Source organism: Pipra filicauda, unplaced genomic scaffold (genome assembly GCF_003945595.2).
Source record: "Pipra filicauda isolate LSUMZ 115617 unplaced genomic scaffold, ASM394559v2 scaffold92_size2517590_pilon, whole genome shotgun sequence".
NCBI lineage: Eukaryota > Metazoa > Chordata > Aves > Passeriformes > Pipridae > Pipra > Pipra filicauda.
Window position 1 is genome coordinate 2,466,072 of NW_024105120.1, and position 5,636 is coordinate 2,471,707.

The following is a 5,636-nucleotide window of genomic DNA, read 5'->3' on the forward strand; positions in this document are numbered from 1 at the left end:
CCATGAGACCTGTTGGTTCCACAGTCTGCAGAGAAGCTCCTTTGCCCAGCAGGCAGTCCTGGAATGGCCAGACATCCATGGCAGAGATTCCCAGAGCTGCCACGTGCCCCAGCTGTCCCTGAGCCTCAGCTTTGGCCTCGGCACTGAAACGCTGCCAGGACCTGTCCCTGCTGTGCAGGTCCGTGGGGCTGCAGGACACGGTGTCACACGGCACACACGGCCACTGGGTCCTGCCAGCTCCTGCAGCCTGGGCTTCCTGATTGCCGGGGATTTTAGGGGCCACCTGTCTCCAGGGCTGGGCAGGGAAACAGAGATTTCCTGTGCCTGGGAGCAACGCAGGGCCTTGCCAAGGCAAGCGAATCGCCTGGGCTTCAGGTGCCCGTGTGCAATTCCATGTCCAGGGTGTCTCCCCCAGCAGCAGGTTCCTGTCCCCAGTTCCCGATCTCCCTCAGCGGAGCGGGCGGGGCGGGGCCGCGGGGACCGGCGGGCTGGGATTGGGCGGCGGCGCTCGAGCGCTGATTGGGCAGCGCTGCCGGCCCGCGGTATAAAGGGCCGGCGGGGCGGGTGGGGCCGGTTGTGTGTGTGAGGGCTGAGGGCGCGGCCCCGCTGCTGCCCGGGCTGCGGAGGGGAGAGCGCCTTGGCCGCTGGGTTTGTGGGCCGGGGGAGCCGGGGGGCGTTTAGGGGCGCGTTGTGCTGGGCAGCGGGGGCCGGGTAAACCCCTTCCCTGCCGGGTGAGCCTGGGGGAGCCGTGGCAGGACTGCGGGGCTGGTGCTCTCTGGGTGGATCGAGTTTCGCTTTGGAATTCCAAAGCCTTTCTCTGTGCCGGGCTACGAAGCCAAGACTGCTTTAGCTTGGTTTTTTTTTGGTGCTGCATTAATGCTTTTTGCTCGTTCTGTGTCAATTTGCAGCCTGGCTCGTGGTTTCCCCTGGTGCTGGGGAGTGGAGGCGAGTTGTGCTTCCTGCTGGGAGAGAGAAGGGCCTTGGGAAGCTGCTCCATGAGCCACAGCTGTGCCGAGCCCGGGAGTCTGTCCAGGTAAGAGCAGGGCTTATACTGCCGGTGAGGAGCTGGGTTCTGCTGCTGAAACATGCCCATGCCTTGAAATGCAAGGACAGGCAGAAGCTGGGAGGGACCCTGAGCACATTTGAAAAGCCCTTGACTGTGGGCGAAGTGTCCAGGAGAAATGATTCCTTTTTTTGCAGGGAGGCAGTTTGTGAGGACAGGGGGGTTGCTGTGCTCTCTAGCCAAACTACTGCCCTTGGGATGTGCAGGGTGAGGAAATGTTGGCCACGTGTGGGCTGGAGCAAAGGTGTGTGGGTGGCTGTGTGTGACAGCCGTGTGTGTGCTGGAAGGGGGTTCTGGTGCCACTGGAGCTGCCAGGGAGCCAAAAGGGGCCCAGTTGTCTGAACAAGGTGAAAGCTCTGTTGGCCTCTGTTGACACCTGCACCAAAGGAGATGCAAATTTTCCCCCTCTTGGTTGCAGGCTTCACAAAGGTCCCAGGAAAGGAAGTTTTAGATTCCAACACCCCTTTCTGCTAAAGGTTTCCTTGCTCTCTCAGCAGGATGTGGAGTGCCACCATGTCCCCGAGGTCACCCTTTCTGCTGTTGGGAGAGCATGAGGTGGATGGAGAGGATCCCCAGGCATCTGCAGGCAAAAGGGACTGGCACAACTGCGATTTTTCTCCAGCTCTCCTAAGGTGGACTTTCAGGGTACCATGGGTAATGTGCCAGCTCTCCTGCTGGAGTTTTTGTCTTCTGCTATATTTGAACATCAAGAGTAAAACTAAAGTCAGGTGTGTTCTGGAGTATGTTACACTCGTGCAAAGCTCCTTCCCTCTGTTTATTTTCTGTTCTGGAAAGCACAGTCTGGGGTTCCTGGGCACTTCCTCTTAAATGATTCCATGAGAATAATTTTGTACTGAAAGGAGAAAGGAGCTGTCTGTTTGAGATCAGATGTCACTGATAAAAGCTTGATGTTTTTTCACTCAGTAAGCTTTTAAAATATCTCATAGTGTGTAGGAATGCCTGGCTTCTAAACCTCACCAACTGAGTCTTAGAAGTTTCTTTGAAGAGCTGTTTTCAGTCAGCAGAATTGGCCCTGCAGGAGGGACTCTGTGCCTGCTTTCCCGTGGCTCCAAGGGATCTCTGGGCCTTCACGCCGGCACCGAGATTTTCTCGGGAAGGGCCTCAGATCCCCGGACCAGTCTGGGACACAGGCAAGATCCCCCTGCATTTGTAAATGAGGGCTTGTTGTGGCTTCCTACCCGTACCCATTGGTGGGTTCCAAAGAAGGGCTCTTGAAATGCCTTTTGGGCTGTCCATTGAAGCCTTGGGACCAAATTGGGCCCCCCTGGAGGGACAGTGCTGTTGGTGCCCCCCGGGTTGGGGCACCCCGAGGACTCCAGCGCGCACCGAAAGGATTATTCGGGGAGATCCTCGGGGTGCCCGGCCCTGGGGAGTTCAAAGCAAGGTCCCTGCACTGGATTCAGGCATTGCTGAGAGTATCCCAGGTGTAGCTGTCCATGCTAGACATGGAGCTCTCTACTGGACTGTAATTGGGTTCTAAAAGTGGTACTCCAAGTGCAAAGGAAGTGTGGGATTGGGATTAAGAATCGAGCAGTGATGTTCCAATTGGCTGTTTTCTCTTGAATGCAATGGTAAGAGCTGCAGGAGTGCAAGGTGTGTGTTCCCGTCCCCAGCATTTGGTTTGCACATGTCCTGCTCAGACCCAGGTCCAACTTCCTCAGTCCTTAACCCAAGAGAAGGAGAATTAAGGGCTGGCAGTGTTAAGGTGACTGGTGTGACAGGGGTTAAACTGGGAAAACATTGGGGAATTCCTCAGTTTGTCTCTTTGCCAAACTCAGCCAAACCTGGGCTAGGAAGAGATTGAGTGGAAAAGTTGAGGCAGAAATGAAATTAAAAACTGGGGATGTTGAAACTGTAATTGCTGGAACTAAATGTGTCAAAGCAGCAGCTCTTGCTGTGCAGGGAATAACTCCTGTCAGCAGCAAGGTCCCAACTGAAGTGGCAGCTGCAGTTGTTCCTGTGGTGTGGGCCAGTGGAGTTCCAGGAGAGTGGAAGAGGGCAGAACCTGTAGGTATTACCCCTGATGTGGGATCTATATGGGTAAGGCAAAGCCAGTATCCTTGAAAATCAGAATGCCAGCTTGGATTGGTTGCAGTAACAGCTAAATTGGCTCATCCTGGTTTGCTTGTAGGACGTGAATGCAAGAACCTGCCAAGGAACCAATGGCCAAGATGACTGATGAGTGCAGGACCTGAGAGAACTACCTTGAATGACAATCTCAAGGAGTTTGCAGTATTGGATTTAAAAGATGGCCTTTGCTGCATCTCCTTGAGCAAGGAAAGCCAAGAACCTTTGCTTTTGAAGGAGAAAATCTGGAAAGGGGAAAGGAAGAAGAGAAGCCACCTGACTTCTCCCTTAGCCCCAGACAACCTATGAACTGCCTTCCTGGGAATGGTAGGATGGGGTGGACTCTGGATTGCTCCCTCTGCATGTGTGGTAAGACTGTTATGCTAACTTTTCCAACAGCCTGTAAGCATTTGCTGCCTTGGCTAGATGGTGCAATGGTAGCCTTTAAGCAGCTGAAGCATTCCCTGAGGAGAGCTCTGGGTCTGCCAGATCTCTCAGAACTGTTGGAAGCATCTTTGCTGGGGAGGGCAAACAAAGGACAAGGTGTGCAGTGACCCCCCAACAAGGGACTTTGAGTTAATGGCATCCCTGCAAGTGAACTTTGTGGGCTGTTCCCCCTGTAGGGCAGGTGATAGTCCCAGCTAGAGTGATGGGAAAAATGGTTAAAAGAGAGCCCCAAAAGCTGGAAATCCTCCTGGAGGCTCTTGGCCAAGAGAGTTTCCTGAGTTGCCCCTGAAAGAAGGATAGTGACAGCTTTTGAGTGCTAGTAGATGCTTTTAATAGATAGCCTTGAGTGTGTCCTTGTTGCACCAGTAGGCCTTGTCAAAGTCCCCATATTCCAGGAGATATACCTATTGAAGTTGAAAATGATCTCCATAATCCTTTGTTGGCTTGAGGCTCTCCCCTGAGGAACTCCAGGAACTCCTGGTGCCGCCTGGGCCGATGGATTGGACGCCCCAGCCCCTCCGTTCCTGCCCAGCCCCTGGGTCCATGTCGAGTGGTGGCACTGCCAGCCCCTGCAGGTGAAGTGGGAAGGGCCTTTCCAGGTCTTGTGGGTCACATCTATAGCAGCCAAAGTTGCAGAAAAAGGACCTGGGGTCTCTTCTTCTTTAGTTAAAAAAGCTCCTTTTGATTGGTGAGCAGGACAAAGTGGATCCTTCAGAGTTCCCATCCGTGTTTGTGTCTCAGCCTGTGTTATGATTCAGGGCTGTAGCTGTTGTTGTCACTGAGGAGTCAAACTCTGCTTTAAATCATGAGACACTGGCCTAATGGCCAAGTGTCAGGAAAAAAGTGGGAATGATACCTGAGTGTTGAGATGTAACAAGAGGTAATCCTTTTTGCAGTGGGATGTAGCCTGGAAACTGCACAGAGCTGAGCCAAGGGATTTAAAGGGACTAACCAAGGGAGGTGAAGAAAGAAGGAAGAAGGGAAGTGAGGCAGCAGCCCAGCAGCACCAAGTTCCTGTGTCAGCAGGTGAGTTGTCTTAAGGTTCCTAAGGCAGGCACTGAGGACTTTGAGGGCTCCAGACGGAGCAGACCTGCGAAGGCCCTCGGTGAAGCCCCTTGGAAACCTTCTAAGGGTAGGTGTGTATGGTAATGAGTGTTGGAAAATGTCCTGAGTAGGGATTAGGAATGCAGGGAAGGAAAATGAACCCTCCTGTAATGCTGCCATATCAGCTGCAGTGGAGATAGCTCTGTGTGCCCTTTGGGAGCTGATTGCCAGGACACCTGGTGGGCTGGAATGATTCAAGAGCATAGGAATAAAAGATTGCCTGGCTTCTAAAACTCATCAGCTGAGTCTCAGAGGTTCTTGTAAGAAATTTTAGGTAACACCTGAACCTTTGTGTGTACTTCTGAGTTCAGTTGGAAAGAGATTGTCCAGGGAAGAGGAATCTTGCTCAGTGCAAGAAGTTGCCCTTCCTATCTGAGCTGATGCCCTTGGCAGGAGAAGTGCTCAGCAAGGAGGCTCTTTGCTCCCAGGCAGGAAGAAAGGTCAGTGCCCTTCCTCCCCAAGGCCCAGCCCAGCAGGGCTGGCAGGAGCTGCTGGTGTGGCTGCTCTTTGGGTTCTCAGCTGTGGCTGTGGGGTGGTGACCTCGTGTTCCTCCCTGTGCTCCAGGGCAGCCAAAAGCCCCAGCCCAGCCCCTGGGCCTTTCTGGGAGCCTGAGCTATTGTAGTACTGGGGATGGGGGTTTGGGTTTTTGTTTCCCTAAAAGTAGAACCATTGGGGGGGATCTCTTATCTCACAGTTGTTGTTGTTGTTTTGATATCTTAATTAATTACAACTTGAGAAGAAAACCTTGTGTAACTTAGCAACTGACTTGCACTGGTTCCACTGAAAGTGCCAAGGAGTTGTAGTGTCCACTGGATTGTTTGTATTGAAGCAGTTTGGTGTTTACAGAGGGATAATAACTCCTGTCAGCAGCAAGGTCCTGACTGAAGTGGCAGCTGCAGTTGTTCCTGTGGTGTGGGCCAGTGGAATTCCAAGA

General features: G+C 53.1%; 1 long non-coding RNA gene across 5 annotated transcripts; it reads left to right on the forward strand.

Annotated features, from left to right (window-relative positions):
* Window positions 1-585: 585 nt before the first annotated feature.
* On the forward strand, window positions 586-4,507 carry LOC113983373. Of its 5 annotated transcripts, XR_005567228.1 has the most exons (4): window positions 804-1,033; window positions 1,558-1,717; window positions 3,216-3,520; window positions 4,495-4,507. It is a non-coding gene; the product is annotated as an uncharacterized LOC113983373 (long non-coding RNA). The 5 variants fall into 5 exon arrangements; XR_005567226.1 differs by lacking the exons at window positions 3,216-3,520; window positions 4,495-4,507 and adding an exon at window positions 586-648 and having other exon boundaries at window positions 909-1,033; window positions 1,558-1,784; XR_005567227.1 differs by lacking the exon at window positions 4,495-4,507 and having other exon boundaries at window positions 822-1,033; window positions 3,216-3,525.
* The last annotated feature ends 1,129 nt before the right edge of the window (window positions 4,508-5,636 follow it).